At 39.8% G+C, this 25823-nt stretch overlaps 1 pseudogene; it reads right to left on the reverse strand.

Annotated features, from left to right (window-relative positions):
- LOC149258262 (aspartic proteinase PCS1-like) overlaps window positions 1–23519 on the reverse strand; it is a 59549-nt pseudogene extending 36030 nt beyond the window's left edge.
- Window positions 23520–25823: the final 2304 nt, after the last annotated feature.

Below are 25823 nucleotides of genomic sequence, written 5' to 3' on the forward strand. Positions count from 1 at the left end.
AAGAAGAGAGGATTGAAGGCCTACCTGTAGTTCCGCTTTCCTCTCGTCTCCCTTGTATCGATTCCGGCATTCCTTCCCATACTTAATCTGCTTGAAAAGTACCTTGTAAACATAATAGAAGATGAAAACTAATCAAAGCATACAATCCATTGATTATAAATGAAAGGAATCAGAAGAAATTGCTACATATAAGCATTATGAAAGAACACATCATATGGAAAAAGGTTCAAACACTATTAGATAGAAGAAGGGATTACAACCATCAGTGTCTGATTCAAATTCATTCCTCCAGCTTGGATCCCATCCACATCACATCAAAAGCAAGACAAGCTTGTGGCATCACATCATTTGCTCCAAAGTCAAGTCTCATAGCAGCATTATCTCCTTACAATTCAACAAAATCCAGCCCTTGATCAGTTAGATGAGTGGTCAATTTATAGAAAGATGAAGGAGGTTTTGTCATTAATGGTGACATTGAATGGCCTTCCATACTTAGAATTAGTTCCATGGAGGAAGGGATGAGAGGATAGGATGCTCCTTAACTCATTCCTCATCCATTTTCAAGCTCATAGGAGTTCATAAGACAGGGAAACTTTTGGATGACTCCAAAAGGTAAGAATATTCCCCAAACCCTATGTGAATTCACTCATTCTCACCCAGCACAAGTGAAAGGAAGCCTAAGTGCTCTTCAGAGCACCCTGGTAGTGGACTCAACTGCTCTGCAGTGCACCTTCATAAAGGCTTACCCGCACTGGTCCCTCTAGAGGCAATTTCTAGATGTATTCAAGTCATGAAATTGTCCAGGAAGGATGCATTCAAAGGGTTGACTTGTTTAGGGCATGAAACAACTAAATTGAGGGTTTGATGAGCCCTAAAACACTGACCTGAATTTTGGGATTTGATTTTCCCAAATAGATCTGTAACACACGCTATGGTGTGCTCTTTTTCAGGTGGCCAGAAAATATGTCACAGATAGTTGCCATTTGCTGTAAATGTTTGTACAGACACCACAACAATTTTTCTACAATTTCTAAAAATCAGTGGGTGTTGGGAATGAGATCCCCCAAGAATAGTTTTGGGGCTAAAAGCCCATGTTTTGGGTCAATTATGTAATAAATTTGTAAATTCTCCGCATTTTGTGGTCACGAAGCACGAAGGTGTCAAGAGTCATAAAGGGTTGTCCGCCCTTATTTTGTAAAGTGTAAAGTCAGATGTAAAGATCCACTCTAAGTAGTTTTAGTAGTAGTTGGACAAGTTTGGAGCATTGGTAGATAAGTCTAAGTGTTTTGGTCCTATCGTAGGTAGAGGCTCTGTAGCTGAGTGCGCAGAAGCCTAGGGTCGAAGTCCATAGCTGAGTGCCTAGACCCCTGTAGTTGTTTGCACAGGGCGGATAGAGTCTGTAATGATTTGCAGATATCAATAAAGAGAAGTATTCTGCAAATCCTGTGTATTTATTTCCTATTAATGCATCTAGTTATATTGTGTTTTGGGTTTCATTTACAATGTTTATGTGTTGTACGAATGTATGTGATTATATTGGTTAATTGAATGTAAGTAAGAATATCAGTTTACACGGCGCTAACTATGATTGTTTAGTAAGATAAGTAAAACACATAAGATAACTTGGGAACCTGTACAATATGTTGTCATAGCAGTGTGAAAGTACCTAGATTACACGTTAAGGATGTGTGAAGGTCAATCATACACCTTCGTGTGGGTACTGAAGAGCAGAATAAAGGGCTAGACTGACAGAGCCCTAAAGCTTAGTGACCTACATGAAAGTAGGAACAAAGGGTATCAACTGACATCATGACCATATTAGGGTGCGAAAACTTGGTTCCAGCATCTCTCCATACTGCTTCGGGTGAGACTTGGGTCCGCGCTCTATGGACTGATGCTGAAAGGGCCGTTAGAGTAGGGATTTGTTTGGCTAACTAATGTTGAACCTGGGTCAGGCCCCACACAGCCAACAAATGGTTCCATTGTCGAGAATAGAATCTAATTAAGATATGTGTGATGTCGTATCACTGGAATCCAACTAAGAAATAGATCGAAGACTGGTTGGACAGGAAGATCCACAAATTCATGGCGTGGGAGAAAAAAATCCACCACTGATAAAGGAACAATGGCTGGATAGATACCTATATAGAAATCCATGATATCTTTTTCTGTTTCTTTCCAATTGAGTTATACGAGTGGATCGTGAAGCTAACGGATAGCTAAGGAAGGTGGAGACTTGACGGTCCTATTGTCTGGACCTCGGACTTAGTACAGAGACTAGAAGCCTTTATGGATAAGATCATTTGCATTGTCGGTCATTGGCTCGATCACATCATAGCAGGATTTGTGACTGAATTCGTGGTTGATACCTTGGTTAGCTATAGCAAGGTGGAGTAGTGCATCTTCAAAGGTCTGCGAGGTAAGTACTTGAAGTCTTTGAATACCTGGATTAAGATGTTATTGTGCAAAAAATGGGTTATGCAACTACCTTGATGTTCGGAGCTACACGAAGTGGAAAGACTTACAGAAATGAAGGAAGAAAGGGTCCTGAGTATAGCCCACTGATTTCACCTCCATTGGGTGACAAAGAGGGAGTAGTGCAGGCTTCTCCGCCAAGTGTAATTTAGTTAATAAGAAAGGAATTCTCGTGACTACCACCTCCACTCACACCACCTCCAACTTCACCACCATCACCAGCAACTTCACCCATACCACCACCATCTCCACAGTAGTTCAACATGGAAAACTCAGTGAAGCTGCCTTTGTTTAAAGGCTTGGGAAATGAGGACCCGGACCAGTTTTGGTTCATCATGAAAGATGTATGGGAAGCTCAGGGCATCACAGATGACCACATGAAGAAGGTGACATTGTTTAGTGCTTTACAGGATTGCGCGCTAAATTGGTACATCAAGTACTCTAATGATAACCGAAATGCTGGAGTGGTAGACATCTATACCGCACTGAATAAAGAGTTCAGTAGACCTAAATCCGAGGCACAGTCAATTGCGGGGTTCAAGGAAATCCCTATGAATCTAGGTGAGACACCTTGGGAATTGGATCAGAGGTTGAAGTGTAAGATCCGTGAAGCCAATATGAACTTAACATATGGACAACACCATGAATGGTTCATGGTCTCGCTCCTGCCACACCTAAGGGCTGCACTCTCACAATAGAAGATTACGACTCATGCAGAGGCCTTGGAGATTGCAATGGGACTGCATGAAACATCGATGAAAGATTCAAATATCGGGGTTCAATAGATCCATGTGCAGTTGCAAAATCTTTGCCTTGAAGTGAAATGTTTGAAGCAAGAGAGAAAAATTTGACCAAAGGTGCGCGAAGAGGTATGGTGGCTGAAATGTAAAGGTCGGGGGCATGACAAAGATCACTCCCCAACCTTTGCAAACTATATTGTAGGAGGAGGACCAATGCCTTTGAGTCTAGAGGCCCAAGCAAGACCGAGAACAGGGCATGTGTTGTGGTGCGCTATATGTCAAGTAGTGGGAAAACATGTGATGGATAACTGTCATTTGATGTAGAAGTTTGTACAAACACTGCAACAATCGTTCTACAACATCTACAGGTTGGTAGGGCTTGATGATTGTAACTGCAGAAGTTATGAATTGATGATGGACAGAACACCTGCCTATAGAGTTTAGGCAGAAACACATGATGAGCTCCAGTATTTCAGCAAGGATGTTGCAACTCCTCGGCTACCAACTTTACTTATCAACCGAGGGTTCATACAAACTTGAAGGTGAGAGTGTTATATGCACAAGTAGAAGAGAGGGTCCTACCTGTTTTCACTTGTTCATATGGAAAGAGACCCTAGGGGTTCCAAGCTAGACTTCTATAGAGTCAAAAGAAGCTTGATTCTTTGATGGAGGAAGAGAAAATCTATTCTAAGAGAGCTACTCTATTGCAGTAATGAAGAAAACAACATGTAATGCTAAATCACGCCATACCTTAATTAACCATTTAAACAACTAAACTAAGAAGAATTACTAAATCAACACTAACCTAATGCTGTTATCTAAGTTATAGAAGTAAAGAGCATCAAACCAAACTAAAGTGTAAGTGAAGAAACTAAACTAAGTCTATTTTCATGTTTTTGGTGTTTTGGTAAAAACAAGCATGCAAGGAGTCAAGCGGAAGAGAAAGCAAAGATCGAAATCGGTGAGAGGATGTAACGAAGCAGAAGTTCATAGGAACTGTTGGATCAATCGGGAATAGTATTAATGGGAGATAAGTGGCAGAGGTCTTATCACAGAAGATTATGTGAATAGATGGACGAATAAGACTAACGGCAAATGAATGGTGGAGATCTTATCATGGGAGGCTAAGTGAAGAGATGGATGAACAGGACTAGTCGGAAGATGAATGGAAGAGATCTTATCGCAGGCAATTTAGTGAATAGATGAATGAACCAGGTTGACGAAAGATGAGTGGTGGAGATCTTATCATGGGCAATTTAGTGAATAGATGAACGAGTAGGACTAACGCAAGATGAGAAGTGGAGATCTTATCGTGTAGGTTAAGTGAATAGATGGACGAATAGGGTTAAACGGGAGATGAATGGCGGAGATCTTGTCATGGAGATGAAGTGAAGAGATGGATGGATCACATCAAGTCATGTGGCGACAGAAGGGAAACAAATGTGTGGAATGATGGAGCAGGTTTCTGTAACTGGTAACCATTTTCTCATGCGACCTCAAGGCTATAAGTAGAATTCCAAAATTTTGCACGATTAGCCTAACTGGGTAACACGTAGCATGAGAAAACCACTTTTCTCGTGTGCTCTCAGGTAGATATTGGTTGTGCAAGAAACCGAGCGAGATTGCGGATAGTCGTTGAATCAGGCAGGGTTGATCACGGTGGAGATCGGCCAAGCTAGCTGGTGATCAGGTGACACGATACCCATTGGATCAAGGGTGAAAAAGATCAATGATGGAGATTTCAAGTGCATAAAGTAGGTGGAGGAATTCACGATAGCCATTGGATCAAGATAGATAGATCGACTGTGGAGATATAGAGTGCATAAATTCAAGCGTTGAAATGAATCGAATGGTGATTTGTCAAGTTTGTTATGGATTGGATGGGTAGGAGATCTACGGGTATAATCTGCATAAGACGTGATTTATTGGATCACGCTTAAGTATTTCGTGCTAAAAGAAATGAGAATATCAGTGAGATATATTACAGAAAGAGAGTGATTGAAGATGATAATGATGAAATGAACCAAGTACTGAATCAAGACAACAAACTCCAAAGCTCATGCGATAACTAGAAATCTAAAACACAACCAATCTAGTCTAGATTGCTATAATGAAAATGCAGCTAGTTAAGCAAATGAACGATTAAACCATGGATCTACACTAGCATACATGTACAGTAAAGAGGAGCCTTAGCTACTAGGGTTGGGCCCTAACCTGAGCGCTACAACCCTCTGAGTTAACTCAGTGCTGGCTCAGAACAAAACTCATTCTTATTATAAAAAACAATGGATTGCATCAAAATCTGTCACAAGTCTTGCAGCTCGAAAATAAAGTAAAGTTTCACAATCAAAAGTCTGAATCGTACTGAGGTCCTAGGCCTCTCTACTTATACGACTGAAGTCTCCAATGAATTCCTTAAAATTAGGGAGGCTTGGCTTCCAAACTAGAGATAAACGGGGCTTTGACTTCCACTTCTTGGCTGCCTTCTAGTCGTCATGATTTGGTTGGTTGCACTCCGAGATGATGGAGGAATATTCAAATGGAGGGGGAGTAAATGAGGTGGATTTCCCTCCTATAATTCCTCTCCCTTGTCCCATATGAGTTTTGACCAAGGTCTTTGCTAAAATTCCTTGCTTTTATCATTTAATCCTACATTACATGCACATTAGACCACAAAGAAAAATATCCAACTCTAACTCATCTCATAATCAAAATATAATCAAAAGTATGCAATAAGTTGTGAGAATAGTTGGTTTGACTAAGCTAGGAGGTGAATTAAGGCCCATATAATTACCCAATGATGAGGCTCATCATCACCCCCCTACCGAAAGTGTTTCTCATCCTCTGAGAAACTTAGTCATTGTCCATGTCCTTCATGGCTCTGGTAGCCTCTCTGACATCCCATGCCTCTGTTATGGTCTCTTCTTCTTGTGCATAGAAGTCTGCTTTCCTTTCTACTTCTTCCCACTACCTCTTTTCCTCTTCTTCTTTTCTCCCTTCTAGCATTCCTAGTAGTAGTGATGGACTGAGTTTTAGGCCTATCCAATTGACCTTCAACCTTTGCATTGATTGCTTATACATAGGTGTCCTGTTGAGTGCCTCTCTCAACCTTTGAGGTGAGTGATATTATCTGATTTTCAAGCTGTGTGGCAGTGTGTTCCATCTCCTTGAGCATGCATGTATACTGTTAGTGTCAGTATATGCATACATCCATTAGGGATCAAATCGGCTCTTTACATTTTCATTTTAGGTGTCTCATATTGAATTTTTTATCATTCCACTAGGTCATGCCAAAATGGTCCACCTATGGTTGTCTTTTTCTCAGAAAATCAAATTTTCCCTTATGAGGTACATTTGCTAACCCATCTCCATATTGCATTTAGTTATGGTTTCAGTTATGTTATTTTTAGAGTCAAGGTGTCACACGGAATCTGTCAAGGGTGCGGACACGACTGACCTTCCTAGAAGTCTAAGACATTCTAATGACAAACAAGACAAAATGGAGTGATCTTTCTCTAAATACACCTTTTACAACATGAAAACTACAAGTGTTTAGGCTTACCTTATTCCAAAACGCTGTTGTTGAAGTCCGTTCTTGACGATCCGGATGAGCTCCTCCTTCAAGTCAATTCCTGCAACCACAAACAATCAAACAATTACCAAGCACTTGCATTTCATATAATAAAACATATATTCAACATGCAGACCAAGGAACACATGAAATAACTCATTAACACAAGCTATTGAGAAAAATAAACCAGTTTGTATTAATAACGAAACAAAGAAACTCTTACAACCTGGCCTTGGTGTTGTGCAAGTTCCTCCCAGGGTCCATCAAGGGTTTTCCTCTACTTTGACAAAGCTCACCCTCTCCCAAGTAGAATCAAGTGAAGACAATCTCTCCTCACAAAGGCTCTAATGGAAGACCTAAATCCTGCAGCATTTACCCAAAGAAAATGTATAGCTCCAACCTCCTCTCCTTCTGGCTCAATGCCTTTATTTATAGTGCTGTAAAGAGGTTATTCAGGTCCACTATCAATGGGATCATCCCCCTCTTTGGGTGGGATAGCTCCCTTATTGATGGGATAAGTTCCCCCTTAATAGAGATACATGAACCAACTGGAGGCGCATCCATTTCATCAAACCGACCTCTAGAATGTTCTAGAAGTAACCACAAGTAACTTTTTCAAGATAAAACTCACGCATTTTGCCTTTTACAGAGGGACGCACCTGTCCCTTAACATACAGAGCGTCCATGGACGCAGATTTTGTGAACATGGTCAGCGTCCCCGCAGGTAAGGCTAGAGAGAACCTGCGACCCCAGAGATAAACATAGTTTTTACAAGACTTTCTCTCTTCTTTGAGTTTGAGATGGATAACAGAGGCATGAGACTTGCCTAAGAGGGTAGCATGACTGTTGATTTGAGCCATACTAACTGTAAGTAGTCAAGGTGACATTTTTTAGTGTAACAGATTGCCCCCTAAAGTGCGAAGCCTGGAATAGAATAGGGTTTTGTAATTCTAGGAAGGGTGAAGCGCTTTATCATTTCAAGGATTGTCTTGTGGATGACCTGGTTGGAACTTGCAATTTTCAACACAAAATACATGGATAAGATTATATCATCACTGAGGTAGGCATTCCCATACTCAGATTCAAAACTTTAACTAATGGACTAACTATTCTGATACAGGAATGATCTTGCAGTACATCATTTTAATAGACTTTTGTAGACACAGTATGGACGCAGCCATCTGTTTATGATTAGTCTACATAGATAATGAATACAAAACTCCTCGCAGCCTGGATGGTAGAAACTAGATCCAGGGTCTTCACTTCTACTTCCCGAATTGGTACGATTCTAGCCATGTGATTAAATGATTCGATGTCGAACATGATAGAAACCACTTGATTACCAGTCAATGATGTAAACTGTTAACAAGCGTGAGAGAAACCACCAGTAATGTCAATGGTTCTCAAAGTACCAAGCACAACCCGTGAAATGTGAATAGATGTTTTGATGTCGAACACTTCACGGAATCCTTTGATCGAAAGTCAATGATGTAAACTGACGTCAAAGGCGAGAAACCTGCCATTGATGCATGCAGACTTCAAGGTACTGTCGATTCCTAAGTCATCTTTCTAGATAATGTGTCGATGTCGATAGAAAGCGACCCATTGCAGGCAAGCCCGCAACACGAAATCATTGTTCAAGTTGAAGAAATGTTGCTGTAAGGCCTGACTCAGGGATGGTCAAATGGATGACAAGTATTTTGCAGATGAAAGTTTTTCTTGCAGACCTCTTGAACACATAACGACACGACAGATGGCTTGGTGACGAATAACTCAAAGTTAATCCCCGGAACCCGGTTAAAGACTTTCAAAGTGGTTTGGTCAACTGTGAGGTAAAAGATTTCCCAACCCAGGTGAATGAAAAGTGTCGTGTTCAAGAGTGGTAATAAAGTTTCTTTTGAGATAAAAGGTAACAAATAGGCTCATTCTTCTCTCTTTTCCCCCACCATTTCTGGCAAGTACCTCTTTATTTTTAACAAGCTTGAGGAAGATAACATATGCTTGATTATAAGCTCATCCTTCGGACGAGTCCAACCTAGTTTAAATTCGAACCCTAGGAAGGAGTGGTTCGTTCCTGTTTGTAATTGAACAGGTCCTCTACTGTAAAAGTTTAACGAGCCCAGTATAGGAGAAACTTGGCGTTTTTCAATTTTAGAGAGTCTGAAAAAACTAAAGGAGACTCCACGTTGAACTTTTTCGTATATTTGTGTCCCTCAAGCCCGAAAAAGTATAAAATAATACCTGGGGGAACCGCTTGATCTTGCGACCAAGGAGTACTTTCATAATAGTGTCGTTAACCTGAATAGTAAAAAGCGATCAAGGACACGTCGTTTGATTTCCTTATCGAGTTTGAAACGACAAAAACCCGGCAATCTTTTCCTGATTTTACGGTCAGAAAAGAGCTAAAAGGGGACCGTCTTTTAATTCCATTTTAACGAGTGTAAAAGAAACACTCGGCAATCTTTTCATGTTTTAAGAGTCTGAAAAGGGCTTAAAAGAGAACTCCAAGGTTTCACTTTTTCTTAAGTTTTAACGAGTTCGAAAAAGGGATAAAAATGTACTCATGGTTTTCACTTTTTCGTAAATTTTAATGAGTTCGAAAAAGGGATAAAAATGTACTCATATGACCGACTTTCAATTTAATTTACGAGCAGGAAAAGACGGAAAGAACTCGGCATTTTCATTTGTTTTACGAGAATGAAAAATAGCAAAATAATCTCGGTATTTTCATGAGTTTAACGAGTCTTGAAAATAACTGAAATTGACTCGAGATAGGTTTCATTTTTACAAAAGCTTGAAACAAAGAAAAACTATGCTTCAGAGTAGTTTTATTTTTTCACAAGCTCGAAACAGAGAGAAAACTGTGCTTGATGCCCCCTAAGCATGATTGCTAGAGCGCATGCCCCCCAACTTCATTTCATTCAACCAGTTGGATGAAATGAAGGTTCATGAACGAGATCATTTGAAAGACTCGACCTAAAACTGTAAGAAAATTATGCAAAAACTGAAATAACTAACCTAAACGTACAACTTAACTTTTACGAGATCTAGTCAATCTCTCGACTCAAGTAGAGGAGGATTTGTTTCATTTTTTAATGAGCTTGACACAGGAAAAGAACTATGCTCGGATTCGGTTTCATGTTTATGCAAGCTTGAAACGAAAAACTATGCTTGTTATAAGTTCGCGTGCCCCCAGCATAATGACGCAAAACGAGGTACATGCCAATTTGTCACACGGAATCTGTCAAGGGTGCGGACACGACTGACCTTCCTAGAAGTCTAAGACATTCTAATGACAAACAAGACAAAATGGAGTGATCTTTCTCTAAATACACCTTTTACAACATGAAAACTACAAGTGTTTAGGCTTACCTTATTCCAAAACGCTGTTGTTGAAGTCCGTTCTTGACGATCCGGATGAGCTCCTCCTTCAAGTCAATTCCTGCAACCACAAACAATCAAACAATTACCAAGCACTTTCATTTCATATAATAAAACATATATTCAACATGCAGACCAAGGAACACATGAAATAACTCATTAACACAAGCTATTGAGAAAAATAAACCAGTTTGTATTAATAACGAAACAAAGAAACTCTTACAACCTGGCCTTGGTGTTGTGCAAGTTCCTCCCAGGGTCCATCAAGGGTTTTCCTCTACTTTGACAAAGCTCACCCTCTCCCAAGTAGAATCAAGTGAAGACAATCTCTCCTCACAAAGGCTCTAATGGAAGACCTAAATCCTGCAGCATTTACCCAAAGAAAATGTATAGCTCCAACCTCCTCTCCTTCTGGCTCAATGCCTTTATTTATAGTGCTGTAAAGAGGTTATTCAGGTCCACTATCAATGGGATCATCCCCCTCTTTGGGTGGGATAGCTCCCTTATTGATGGGATAAGTTCCCCCTTAATAGAGATACATGAACCAACTGGAGGCGCATCCATTTCATCAAACCGACCTCTAGAATGTTCTAGAAGTAACCACAAGTAACTTTTTCAAGATAAAACTCGCGCATTTTGCCTTTTACAGAGGGACGCACCTGTCCCTTAACATACAGAGCGTCCATGGACGCAGATTTTGTGAACATGGTCAGCGTCCCCGCAGGTAAGGCTAGAGAGAACCTGCGACCCCAGAGATAAACATAGTTTTTACAAGACTTTCTCTCTTCTTTGAGTTTGAGATGGATAACAGAGGCATGAGACTTGCCTAAGAGGGTAGCATGACTGTTGATTTGAGCCATACTAACTGTAAGTAGTCAAGGTGACATTTTTTAGTGTAACAGATTGCCCCCTAAAGTGCGAAGCCTGGAATAGAATAGGGTTTTGTAATTCTAGGAAGGGTGAAGCACTTTATCATTTCAAGGATTGTCTTGTGGATGACCTGGTTGGAACCTGCAATTTTCAACACAAAATACATGGATAAGATTATATCATCACTGAGGTAGGCATTCCCATACTCAGATTCAAAACTTTAACTAATGGACTAACTATTCTGATACAGGAATGATCTTGCAGTACATCATTTTAATAGACTTTTGTAGACACAGTATGGACGCAGCCATCTGTTTATGATTAGTCTACATAGATAATGAATACAAAACTCCTCGCAGCCTGGATGGTAGAAACTAGATCCAGGGTCTTCACTTCTACTTCCCGAATTGGTACGATTCTAGCCATGTGATTAAATGATTCGATGTCGAACATGATAGAAACCACTTGATTACTAGTCAATGATGTAAACTGTTAACAAGCGTGAGAGAAACCACCAGTAATGTCAATGGTTCTCAAAGTACCAAGCACAACCCGTGAAATGTGAATAGATGTTTTGATGTCGAACACTTCACGGAATCCTTTGATCGAAAGTCAATGATGTAAACTGACGTCAAAGGCGAGAAACCTGCCATTGATGCATGCAGACTTCAAGGTACTGTCGATTCCTAAGTCATCTTTCTAGATAATGTGTCGATGTCGATAGAAAGCGACCCGTTGCAGGCAAGCCCGCAACACGAAATCATTGTTCAAGTTGAAGAAATGTTGCTGTAAGGACTGACTCAGGGATGGTCAAATGGATGACAAGTATTTTGCAGATGAAAGTTTTTCTTGCAGACCTCTTGAACACATAACGACACGACAGATGGCTTGGTGATGAATAACTCAAAGTTAATCCCCGGAACCCGGTTAAAGACTTTCAAAGTGGTTTGGTCAACTGTGAGGTAAAAGATTTCCCAACCCAGGTGAATGAAAAGTGTCGTGTTCAAGAGTGGTAATAAAGTTTCTTTTGAGATAAAAGGTAACAAATAGGCTCATTCTTCTCTCTTTTCCCCCACCATTTCTGGCAAGTACCTCTTTATTTTTAACAAGCTTGAGGAAGATAACATATGCTTGATTATAAGCTCATCCTTCGGACGAGTCCAACCTAGTTTAAATTCGAACCCTAGGAAGGAGTGGTTCGTTCCTGTTTGTAATTGAACAGGTCCTCTACTGTAAAAGTTTAACGAGCCCAGTATAGGAGAAACTTGGCGTTTTTCAATTTTAGAGAGTCTGAAAAAACTAAAGGAGACTCCACGTTGAACTTTTTCGTATATTTGTGTCCCTCAAGCCCGAAAAAGTATAAAATAATACCTGGGGGAACCGCTTGATCTTGCGACCAAGGAGTACTTTCATAATAGTGTCGTTAACCTGAAAAGTAAAAAGCGATCAAGGACACGTCGTTTGATTTCCTTATCGAGTTTGAAACGACAAAAACCCGGCAATCTTTTCCTGATTTTACGGTCAGAAAAGAGCTAAAAGGGGACCGTCTTTTAATTCCGTTTTAACGAGTGTAAAAGAAACACTCGGCAATCTTTTCATGTTTTAAGAGTCTGAAAAGGGCTTAAAAGAGAACTCCAAGGTTTCACTTTTTCTTAAGTTTTAACGAGTTCGAAAAAGGGATAAAAATGTACTCATGGTTTTCACTTTTTCGTAAATTTTAATGAGTTCGAAAAAGGGATAAAAATGTACTCATATGACCGACTTTCAATTTAATTTACGAGCAGGAAAAGACGGAAAGAACTCGGCATTTTCATTTGTTTTACGAGAATGAAAAATAGCAAAATAATCTCGGTATTTTCATGAGTTTAACGAGTCTTGAAAATAACTGAAATTGACTCGAGATAGGTTTCATTTTTACAAAAGCTTGAAACAAAGAAAAACTATGCTTCAGAGTAGTTTCATTTTTTCACAAGCTCGAAACAGAGAAAAAACTGTGCTTGATGCCCCCTAAGCATGATTGCTAGAGCGCATGCCCCCCAGCTTCATTTCATTCAACCAGTTGGATGAAATGAAGGTTCATGAACGAGATCATTTGAAAGACTCGACCTAAAACTGTAAGAAAATTATGCAAAAACTGAAATAACTAACCTAAACGTACAACTTAACTTTTACGAGATCTAGTCAATCTCTCGACTCAAGTAGAGGAGGATTTGTTTCATTTTTTAACGAGCTTGACACAAGAAAAGAACTATGCTCGGATTTGGTTTCATGTTTATGCAAGCTTGAAACGAAAAACTATGCTTGTTATAAGTTCGCGTGCCCCCAGCATAATGACGCAAAACGAGGTACATGCCAATTTGTCACACGGAATCTGTCAAGGGTGCGGACACGACTGACCTTCCTAGAAGTCTAAGACATTCTAATGACAAACAAGACAAAATGGAGTGATCTTTCTCTAAATACACCTTTTACAACATGAAAACTACAAGTGTTTAGGCTTACCTTATTCCAAAACGCTGTTGTTGAAGTCCGTTCTTGACGATCCGGATGAGCTCCTCCTTCAAGTCAATTCCTGCAACCACAAACAATCAAACAATTACCAAGCACTTGCATTTCATATAATAAAACATATATTCAACATGCAGACCAAGGAACACATGAAATAACTCATTAACACAAGCTATTGAGAAAAATAAACCAGTTTGTATTAATAACGAAACAAAGAAACTCTTACAACCTGGCCTTGGTGTTGTGCAAGTTCCTCCCAGGGTCCATCAAGGGTTTTCCTCTACTTTGACAAAGCTCACCCTCTCCCAAGTAGAATCAAGTGAAGACAATCTCTCCTCACAAAGGCTCTAATGGAAGACCTAAATCCTGCAGCATTTACCCAAAGAAAATGTATAGCTCCAACCTCCTCTCCTTCTGGCTCAATTCCTTTATTTATCGTGCTGTAAAGAGGTTATTCAGGTCCACTATCAATGGGATCATCCCCCTCTTTGGGTGGGATAGCTCCCTTATTGATGGGATAAGTTCCCCCTTAATAGAGATACATGAACCAACTGGAGGCGCATCCATTTCATCAAACCGACCTCTAGAATGTTCTAGAAGTAACCACAAGTAACTTTTTCAAGATAAAACTCGCGCATTTTGCCTTTTACAGAGGGACGCACCTGTCCCTTAACATACAGAGCGTCCATGGACGCAGATTTTGTGAACATGGTCAGCGTCCCCGCAGGTAAGGCTAGAGAGAACCTGCGACCCCAGAGATAAACATAGTTTTTACAAGACTTTCTCTCTTCTTTGAGTTTGAGATGGATAACAGAGGCATGAGACTTGCCTAAGAGGGTAGCATGACTGTTGATTTGAGCCATACTAACTGTAAGTAGTCAAGGTGACATTTTTTAGTGTAACAGATTGCCCCCTAAAGTGCGAAGCCTGGAATAGAATAGGGTTTTGTAATTCTAGGAAGGGTGAAGCGCTTTATCATTTCAAGGATTGTCTTGTGGATGACCTGGTTGGAACCTGCAATTTTCAACACAAAATACATGGATAAGATTATATCATCACTGAGGTAGGCATTCCCATACTCAGATTCAAAACTTTAACTAATGGACTAACTATTCTGATACAGGAATGATCTTGCAGTACATCATTTTAATAGACTTTTGTAGACACAGTATGGACGCAGCCATCTGTTTATGATTAGTCTACATAGATAATGAATACAAAACTCCTCGCAGCCTGGATGGTAGAAACTAGATCCAGGGTCTTCACTTCTACTTCCCGAATTGGTACGATTCTAGCCATGTGATTAAATGATTCGATGTCGAACATGATAGAAACCACTTGATTACTAGTCAATGATGTAAACTGTTAACAAGCGTGAGAGAAACCACCAGTAATGTCAATGGTTCTCAAAGTACCAAGCACAACCCGTGAAATGTGAATAGATGTTTTGATGTCGAACACTTCACGGAATCATTTGATCGAAAGTCAATGATGTAAACTGACGTCAAAGGCGAGAAACCTGCCATTGATGCATGCAGACTTCAAGGTACTGTCGATTCCTAAGTCATCTTTCTAGATAATGTGTCGATGTCGATAGAAAGCGACCCGTTGCAGGCAAGCCCGCAACACGAAATCATTGTTCAAGTTGAAGAAATGTTGCTGTAAGGACTGACTCAGGGATGGTCAAATGGATGACAAGTATTTTGCAGATGAAAGTTTTTCTTGCAGACCTCTTGAACACATAACGACACGACAGATGGCTTGGTGACGAATAACTCAAAGTTAATCCCCGGAACCCGGTTAAAGACTTTCAAAGTGGTTTGGTCAACTGTGAGGTAAAAGATTTCCCAACCCAGGTGAATGAAAAGTGTCGTGTTCAAGAGTGGTAATAAAGTTTCTTTTGAGATAAAAGGTAACAAATAGGCTCATTCTTCTCTCTTTTCCCCCACCATTTCTGGCAAGTACCTCTTTATTTTTAACAAGCTTGAGGAAGATAACATATGCTTGATTATAAGCTCATCCTTCGGACGAGTCCAACCTAGTTTAAATTCGAACCCTAGGAAGGAGTGGTTCGTTCCTGTTTGTAATTGAACAGGTCCTCTACTGTAAAAGTTTAACGAGCCCAGTATAGGAGAAACTTGGCGTTTTTCAATTTTAGAGAGTCTGAAAAAACTAAAGGAGACTCCACGTTGAACTTTTTCGTATATTTGTGTCCCTCAAGCCCGAAAAAGTATAAAATAATACCTGGGGGAACCGCTTGATCTTGCAACCAAGGAGTACTTTCATAATAGTGTCGTTAACCTGAAAAGTAAAAAGCGATCAAGGACACGTCGTTTGATTTCCTTATCGAGTTTGAAACGACAAAAACCCGGCAATCTTTTCCTGATTTTACGGTCAGAAAAGAGCTAAAAGGGGACCGTCTTTTAATTCCGTTTTAACGAGTGTAAAAGAAACACTCGGCAATCTTTTCATGTTTTAAGAGTCTGAAAAGGGCTTAAAAGAGAACTCCAAGGTTTCACTTTTTCTTAAGTTTTAACGAGTTCGAAAAAGGGATAAAAATGTACTCATGGTTTTCACTTTTTCGTAAATTTTAATGAGTTCGAAAAAGGGATAAAAATGTACTCATATGACCGACTTTCAATTTAATTTACGAGCAGGAAAAGACGGAAAGAACTCGGCATTTTCATTTGTTTTACGAGAATGAAAAATAGCAAAATAATCTCGGTATTTTCATGAGTTTAACGAGTCTTGAAAATAACTGAAATTGACTTGAGATAGGTTTCATTTTTACAAAAGCTTGAAACAAAGAAAAACTATGCTTCAGAGTAGTTTCATTTTTTCACAAGCTCGAAACAGAGAGAAAACTGTGCTTGATGCCCCCTAAGCATGATTGCTAGAGCGCATGCCCCCCAGCTTCATTTCATTCAACCAGTTGGATGAAATGAAGGTTCATGAACGAGATCATTTGAAAGACTCGACCTAAAACTGTAAGAAAATTATGCAAAAACTGAAATAACTAACCTAAACGTACAACTTAACTTTTACGAGATCTAGTCAATCTCTCGACTCAAGTAGAGGAGGATTTGTTTCATTTTTTAACGAGCTTGACACAGGAAAAGAACTATGCTCGGATTCGGTTTCATGTTTATGCAAGCTTGAAACGAAAAACTATGCTTGTTATAAGTTCGCGTGCCCCCAGCATAATGATGCAAAACGAGGTACATGCCCCCCAAGCTTCATTGCATTCAATGAGGTGGATGGAATGAAGCTTTACTTTCAAGATCTTGGAAAGACTTGTGGGAGTTGTTTCATTTTTTAGTGAGCTTGACACAAGACAAGGAACTATGCTCATAACTACTCTCTACAATCTACCTAACAAAAACTTTACTCTAAAAACCTTGATTCATTTTTTAACGAGCTTGACACAAGACAAGGAACTGTGCTCTAAAAACCTTGATTCATTTTTTAGTGAGCTTGACACAAGACAAGGAACTATGCTCATGACTACTATCTAGAATCTACCTACTTATCCTACCCTTGTTTCATTTGTTAACGAGCTTGACACAAGACAAGGAACTATGCTCAAAAATTTCGCATGCCCCCAGCATAATGATGCAAAGCGAGGTACATGCCCCCCAGGCTTCATTGCATTCAACCGGCTGGATGAAATGAAGGTTTACTTTCAATATTTAACTTGAAAAGGGAGTTGTTTCATTTTTAAGGAGGTTGACACAAGAAAAGAACTGTCCTCTTACCGATTCATTTTTTAACGAGGTTGACCCAGTAACATGAACTATCCTCAAACCTGATTCATTTTTTAACGAGGTTGACTCAGTAACAGGAACTATCCTCAAACACACTTACTTTCTACAATCTACCTACATGACCTAAAACCTACCTGATTCATTTTTTAATGAGGTTGACTCAGTAAAAGAACTATCCTCATCAACTGATTCATTTTTTAACGAGGTTGACACAGTAAAAGGAACTTTCCTCGGACACACTGATTCATTTTTTAATGAGGTTGACACAGTAAAAGGAACTTTCCTCACCTACACTGATTCATTTTTAAATGAGGTTGACACAGTAAAAGGAACTTTCCTCACACACACTGATTCATTTTTTAATGAGGTTGACACAGTAAAAGGAACTTTCCTCACACACACTGATTCATTTTTTAACGAGGTTGACACAGTAAAAGGAACTATCCTCACTGACACCTGTTTCATTTTTTAACGAGGTTGACACAGGAAAAGGAATTGTCCTCGCCAGCCTATTTCATTTTTTAACGAGGTTGATACAGGAAAAAACTATCCTCGCAACATTGATCATGGCTTCCAACTGAAGGAAAGACATGTCAATGGACACACCTTGATCATGGCTTCCAAGAGGTCTTCATCCGAAGGAAGAATACTTCTTGGGAAGGAACACATGTCAAGGGACTCAAAAGGGATAAGAACATCGTGTTCAAGTAATCCCATAGAGTTTTCCATGTCAATTACCGGAGCTAAATCAAAGGAAGATGAGCAAACAGTGAGAGGCTCACTTACATCGGTAACTGAAAACATGGGACCAGTTGCCACATAATTAACCCGTGGCAGGGTAGATACCACTTTAGAATCAGGAACATTTAGGGGTGTCATATTATTGGTAGTTGAAAAAAGACTAGGGAACGAAAGCTGGTCTACAGTCACAATACTGCCATTGTGAGGGAAAGACATCACGCGAAAGAGTGTCGATACGACAGCTTTCATTGCATAAACATAGTCTCGCCCAAGGAGTAAATTGAAATCCAAGGGACCTCGAACTACCATAAGATCAACACAAACAGTTTTACCTTCCAAGGTAATAGAAAACTTAGGAAGGATCCCTAAAGGTTCACTAATTGTTCTGTTAAAAGCTTTCAGATTCTGCGTAATAGGCGCAAGCTGAGGGGAACCCAAAGCTTTCCAAACAGCTGAGGATAAAATACTAACAGAAGCACCTTCATCTACCTGAGTACGATGTATGTCCCTACCACCAGCCTTGACAATGATTTGGAAAGGGATGGAGGAAGGAAGACGGGGTTCTGTCAGTCTATTCCAATCAAAGGAAAAGACCTCAGTACTTGGAGGGGGTTCTGTAGAAACAGGTGAAATGCCCCCCGGCATAGAAGAATCCGATGTAACAAGAAGAACATCAGCGGTATGAAATTTACTCTCGAAAAGGAGAGTGTGATCGACTGAATGTGAAATTGAATCGACCACTTGATCAACTAATGGATCATCAACCTGAGTGACATGAGTTTCACTCTCCAATGGAAGAGTGTGATCGACTGTACTTGAATTGAGATCAATCACTCCGTCAGTTGACGGTAGGTTGGGAGAAAGTTTACGGTAACCAGTTGGAAATTCTTGCTGTGGAACAGTAAGGTTTTCCAACAATGTTGAGGCTTCATCCATGTGAGGGCAAATGTGAGTTTGATGACTCCCTTTGCATAACTTACAAGGAAACCTAACTTTACCCTTTTTCCCAGGAACCTGACTATCACTGGTTGATGGATCAACGGAAAGTTGATGAGATTTTTCTGACCATACTTCCAAGACCTTTGGAATACTAGGACAATTGACAAGGAAGTGGTCACCCTTACAAAGCCTGCAAGGGTATTTGGGTTTACGATGCATGTCGGAATTTTCCTCAACACAACTAACACTTACAGCCATGGTTGGTTGGTTGACTTCTTTCTTATTTTGCTTCTTCTTCTTCTTCTTCTTCTTCTTTCTTCTTCTTCCCTTTCTTCTTCTTCTTAGCCTCCTGGTTACTAGCATCAAGGCTTTTACCAGGCGAAGAGGAAGAAATGGAGGAAGAAAAATTAGGCGAAGAAGGTAAAGGGTCAACAGAAGGTTGGTGATGTTGAGATGGTGAACTCTGTTGAGGTGAAGCATCCGGTTGAGATGGAACAATTGGAGTATTTTGGGCCAACGAAGTTGAAAATAACCATATCGGTAAACCTATTGTAAATCCAGGTAATGACAAAGTAGCCATATAAGGAGGACCAACATTTCCAAAGTAAGGAAAAGTACTAGGATTCTCATTGGAGGGGTTCCTAGGTTGATAAATTCTGGAACATTTGCCATTATATTCAACTTCAGTGAATTTTATTAACAATTTAAAACTAAAATTAACAATTCACAATTCACACTTAACAACTAAAATTCACAATTCACACCTATGGTCTCTAAAAGTAAAAACAAACAAATTAACACGCGCTATCAAATCTAGGAGTCAAACCACACACAAACAGTAAGCTCTCCGGACCGAAAACACTAGTTGGTGATGAAGCCCAACCTCGCAGAATTCAGTACAGAAATGGCGGGTGGAACAGTTACCCCGGCAACCTGCTTAATGAATAGACCGGCACAAGTTCCTCCACTTTAACCGTCTCGAAGTGAAGTGAACCCCCCGGAAAATCCAAGTGAGTATAACCGACGTCTGCTCCAGGTACAGTGGGACCTTCCCTCCACCGTCACCTCGGTAGAACCCTAAAGATTATGGTCACTAAGGTCACCAACAGTAACAAATACACCTGGGGGAACAGTCTAAACTCCGACAGCACGCAAGGGCAGAGTAGCAAGCTCAATCCCCTTACCGGCTCCTTGACAACAATCCAAGGTTTACCGATAAGTGACCCCTGGCTCCTCGACAATGGTTAATCCGAGGTTTACCGTTTGTAATACGTACTGTCTGGCGTCGTTCCCAACGAGGGGGGAATGATCCCCTCACTGGTTCGGACACGAGCTCGTGCTTCTCCTTTAAGAGGAGCTTTCCCAGAGTGCAATTGAAACAATTGGATTTATTCTACTCAAGATAAACTATCTGTTTGGTTTTGTAGTCTTGGAGAGTTAAGTACTCACCTACTCCAAGACGCTAGCCTAAGCTATGTTGGTGTTTCAGAGCCCTAGAAATGTGAAAATTACTAGATGAATTTTAATTAAGCGCTGTGTTATTAAGGCTGTTATTACTCAAAGGGGTAAATGGAGATGAAACCAATGGTGTTATGACCCGACTCAACTGAATGCAATCGAATATGATAATGCAATCCTTTCAATTCGATGAATCCTAACTAAAGTAAGGAGAGAGTTTCCATTCACTTCCAACAATGCAAAAAATTGATCATTAAGAGAAAATTTAACAAATTCTCTAATGCACTAATTTCATCAAGAAAAACTAATGCAAATCAATTCCAAACCATTTTTTTATTTTTATTTTGTGTAAATCCAAATCAAAGAAAACTGATCTAAATCTACAATTGATTTTTCAGAATGTAAACTATGCAATTGTAATCTATGCACAATTCACTTGAAAAGTATGCAAATGTAATCTATGCACATTTTTCATTCATATTCTGAAAATGAGAATTCTAATTACGCAAATGTGATCTATGCAAGAGAATTCTCAAACACAAGATGATTCTAATGTAATCTAAGAACCAATCAAGTGCAAGTCGAGAAAATTGGGTGAAAGTTCCAAAGATCAAAAAATAAAAACACTCAAAGGCGATTAACACTCATACACAATTTAGCCCCCCCAAAAAGATGCAAAATTGTGAAAGGACTGAGACAAACCTCCAAGTAATGACCAAAGGAAATCAAATCAAGAATTTCTCAAGAAAGAGACTCAAAACACCCAATTGATGAAAGCTAAGAGCAGGAACAAGCTTAGGTGAAGATTCTGGACAAGGGACTAATGAATCTGGGCAGAAAAAACTAAGAAAAAACAAAATCTAAGAGTAAAAAAGCAAAAAATGGAGTTTTCTCAAATTTTAGCAGGGGACGCAGGCAACCCGTTAGCACAGGTGCGGGCCCGCTCTGTGCACACAGCAAAAGTGCGTCCAGGGACGCACTGTGCAGCACTCAGAGGGTGCGTCCTACTGAAAAACTCAAGAAAAACCAAAATAAAACTAATCCTAAGCTAACCCACCCAGAGACAGAATCACAGAGCCAAAACCAGAAAAATAAACCAATTTTCTCAAAGCAAAGTTCACATAAAGGAAAAGACTTTTCTCATCAATGGAATCTCTCCCCAGCGGAGTCGCCAATTTGTCACACGGAATCTGTCAAGGGTGCGGACACGACTGACCTTCCTAGAAGTCTAAGACATTCTAATGACAAACAAGACAAAATGGAGTGATCTTTCTCTAAATACACCTTTTACAACATGAAAACTACAAGTGTTTAGGCTTACCTTATTCCAAAACGCTGTTGTTGAAGTCCGTTCTTGACGATCCGGATGAGCTCCTCCTTCAAGTCAATTCCTGCAACCACAAACAATCAAACAATTACCAAGCACTTGCATTTCATATAATAAAACATATATTCAACATGCAGACCAAGGAACACATGAAATAACTCATTAACACAAGCTATTGAGAAAAATAAACCAGTTTGTATTAATAACGAAACAAAGAAACTCTTACAACCTGGCCTTGGTGTTGTGCAAGTTCCTCCCAGGGTCCATCAAGGGTTTTCCTCTACTTTGACAAAGCTCACCCTCTCCCAAGTAGAATCAAGTGAAGACAATCTCTCCTCACAAAGGCTCTAATGGAAGACCTAAATCCTGCAGCATTTACCCAAAGAAAATGTATAGCTCCAACCTCCTCTCCTTCTGGCTCAATGCCTTTATTTATAGTGCTGTAAAGAGGTTATTCAGGTCCACTATCAATGGGATCATCCCCCTCTTTGGGTGGGATAGCTCCCTTATTGATGGGATAAGTTCCCCCTTAATAGAGATACATGAACCAACTGGAGGCGCATCCATTTCATCAAACCGACCTCTAGAATGTTCTAGAAGTAACCACAAGTAACTTTTTCAAGATAAAACTCGCGCATTTTGCCTTTTACAGAGGGACGCACCTGTCCCTTAACATACAGAGCGTCCATGGACGTAGATTTTGTGAACATGGTCAGCGTCCCCGCAGGTAAGGCTAGAGAGAACCTGCGACCCCAGAGATAAACATAGTTTTTACAAGACTTTCTCTCTTCTTTGAGTTTGAGATGGATAACAGAGGCATGAGACTTGCCTAAGAGGGTAGCATGACTGTTGATTTGAGCCATACTAACTGTAAGTAGTCAAGGTGACATTTTTTAGTGTAACACAAGGCAGTCATGTTTCCATTAGGTCTTAGGGTTCATTCCAAGGTCAAAAGCATAGTTTCAGTGTAAAAAAAAGGGCAGAAAAGGTATGCGGAAGACCAATAAACAAAGAGTGATTGGTAGCAAGTCATGGTTATTGTACAAAGTTCTTATTTCACTGATGTAATTTTCACCTCAAAAACAACAGAGTATTTTAGTTTATTCATATTTTTTATGTAATTCAAATCATTTTATGTAATAATTGTTACCATAAGATGCCCAAGCATTTCTCCTTGCTGCAAGAAATGAGCCATTGAAGGAATCACCTCAATCAAAGCATCATCCACCTAAAAAGAGATAAAGAAAAAGAAGCATCAGACAGAGATTTGAATACAAAATAAAAATTTCCAAACAAACATTATAAAGTGGTTTTTTCTAAGAAAAAATCAAACTCATCCTCTATATAAGATTTGAAAAGCATCTTTCAAACTTCATTTGTTCTTTTTCACCCTAATCTCTCCTTGGCAAAGAGGAAATTGAGTGAAGATTTGAAAAAATCATGAAGGCGCTACGCGTTTCACTTGGACGATGCACGATGGGTAGAGTCGTTGTGCGCATGTGCAGTGAAGGGCGCGTTTGCCTGAAACAATCAATGTGGATTTCAACGGCACTGAGCACCTGTTCACTGAAGGGCATGTTTGCTAAAGATGTTGCGTGCTGGCACTTGGAGCTACACATTCGGCTAGAGGAGCCTGGAAAACCTTAGGAGCGCCAAAACATCACTTTCCTTCATTTGATCAAGCCACAAAAGCTTCAATTACCTGCATACAAGAAGTAAGTGGCCCAATATATGTTTTTCTCCATCAATTAAGCAAATTGACACCCTAAATTTTGAAACCCTAGCAAATCATCCATTTTATCAGAGTTACAACACTTCATAGACTTTGTCACCTTCCAATCATCCTAACTATATTTCACTCCACCTCCTCACTGTTTCACTCACCTTGACATATATATTAGTCCCTCAAGTTTCACCTAAAAACTATGGCAAAAGATAGTAGTTCAGAAGAAGGGGAAAGATAGCTAAGGAGGCCAACCAAGAACAGAGGGAGAATTATCAAATTTGAGCAAACTGATACTACAAAACTTATGGCATCACCACTTGCAGTAGAATGTTTCAATTACATGGTTTGTTTTGATTTTTGCCAAAGGGTTGAAAGGGTGAATTTTCATCATCAGTTAATCAAGCAGTTCATCCTCAATTCACAAAACAACCAGGTCACTTTAGCCGGGGTCACATTCACTATATCTCCTACCATCATATCAAAAGCCACTGGAATTCCAAATGCAGGAGAGAAATGGTTCAAGCAAAGAAATCTACATCACATTTTTTATGAGCCATATCTTAAGACAAGGTTCAAAAATGATAAGAAAATAATTTTCCCTTTCTCTTCTATTTTGGACATGTATGTGCCATTAATGAATATCATCGTGAGGTATTTCACATGAGAGGGTAGGTTTTCCAGACTATACTCATATCATATCAGGCTTCTCACGCACTTTACCAGGGTAAGAATGCTCAGTTTTCATATTACCTTTTCAGAAGTATTGACAAGATGACATTTATTGCTCAGAAAAGGGATCCAGCTCATCAGATGCATAGTATTTTCCATCATTCTCTTATCAAAATGATATTCCTCCATCACTTAGATCAACTAGGCATTGCTTGGGAGACCTTCATAGCTAATGAAATATTCATTGAACCACCTACTCAACCAGCTCCCTGCATTCCTCCATCATCCTCCACTCATCCACCTACTTCTTCTCATTCACCACAACTTAATTATCACTCATCCTCAACAGATCATTCTTCACCAGACACCTCCACTCCATCTACATCACCATTTTGTGTAGCCATTCATTCACCCAATAGAGATGATGACAGTGATGAGGAACATGATGAGCATGATGGCAGTGAGGGACATGATGTACACACTAAGCATGGTCAGAGTAGTATACTACATAGGAATAGTTTGCAGCCATTTGCTTTCACCTATCAGAGGGGAAAGAGGTAAGTGTTTACCCCACAGAAAGTGGGAGGGCCCTTGCCTTCATCATCAGCATTACAGGTTAAAGGAAAAGAGAAAATGGTAGAGGAAGCAGAGGTCAAACAACAGCATGAAGAACATGACATTGAAAAGGAGTTTCTCCTTGTCAACACTAGTGATGAGGAGGGAAACAAATCTTCTCAAGCTACCTTGAGAGAAAAGGATAAAAAAATCAAGGAGCTTGAGGTCATTTTACAAAGAGCCCAATATGTTATCTCCTTTTATGAGCAAGATAACAAGCAGCTAGAGGCCAAGTAGGAGTTGATGCAAAACATGTACATCAAGGCAAAGAGGGAGGTTGAGAAAGCCAAGTTTCAGCTTGATGAGGCTTATGGAGCTTATGGAGAGCCGGATGATGAACAGGGACAAAGAAAAATGCAAACAACAAGAGGATTGAAAAAACCCATAGAGCTTGAAAGACAAAAAGAGGCAGAATTGGAGGAGCAGCTCACTCTAGATGAGAAATTGGTCAAGGACATAGCTAAGAATAGAGAGTCTTGGCTTGAGAAAGTGAACACACAATTGGAGACCCTCTTGGATAAAGCAAATAGAGATGTTGAGTTACAAAGGAATATGGCCAAGTATTATGCAAGGAGAAACTGAGTGGGAAGGAGTAAGCTCAAAAGAGCCCATGAGAAAATTGACAAATTGACTAAGCAAGAGGAGAAGAGGAGAGTTGACATACTTGCTGAGGCATCCGTACATGCCTCTAACCTTTGATCAGTCATAAAAACATAGTTTTGGGCATGTTGGACCATTTTTAAGCTTGAAGGAAGTTGTTGTGTTCTCTTTTTTGAGGCATCTAATTAGAAAAAGGTCAGAATTTTTGGATTTCTAGTGATGAGTACATACACCTCGTACTTTTTCTAAGGATTTGGAGGGGAACTGGTTGGTCAAAAGGTCAAAAAACACCCAAAAAATGACCTTTTTGGCCTAGGCAGTGCGCGCTAAGAAGTGCTGGGAGATTTAGTTTTTGACTAGGCAAATGACATCCAAATTTAGAAATTCAAGCTGTTCTAGAAAGTAGCCATACCGAGCTTTCCAACAAGCTATTTTCGAC

The sequence above is a fragment of the Pinus tabuliformis genome, chromosome 6 (assembly GCF_031772625.1).
Source record: "Pinus tabuliformis cultivar Carrire ecotype Pingquan chromosome 6, CPIR1, whole genome shotgun sequence".
Taxonomy (NCBI): Eukaryota; Viridiplantae; Streptophyta; class Pinopsida; order Pinales; family Pinaceae; genus Pinus; species Pinus tabuliformis.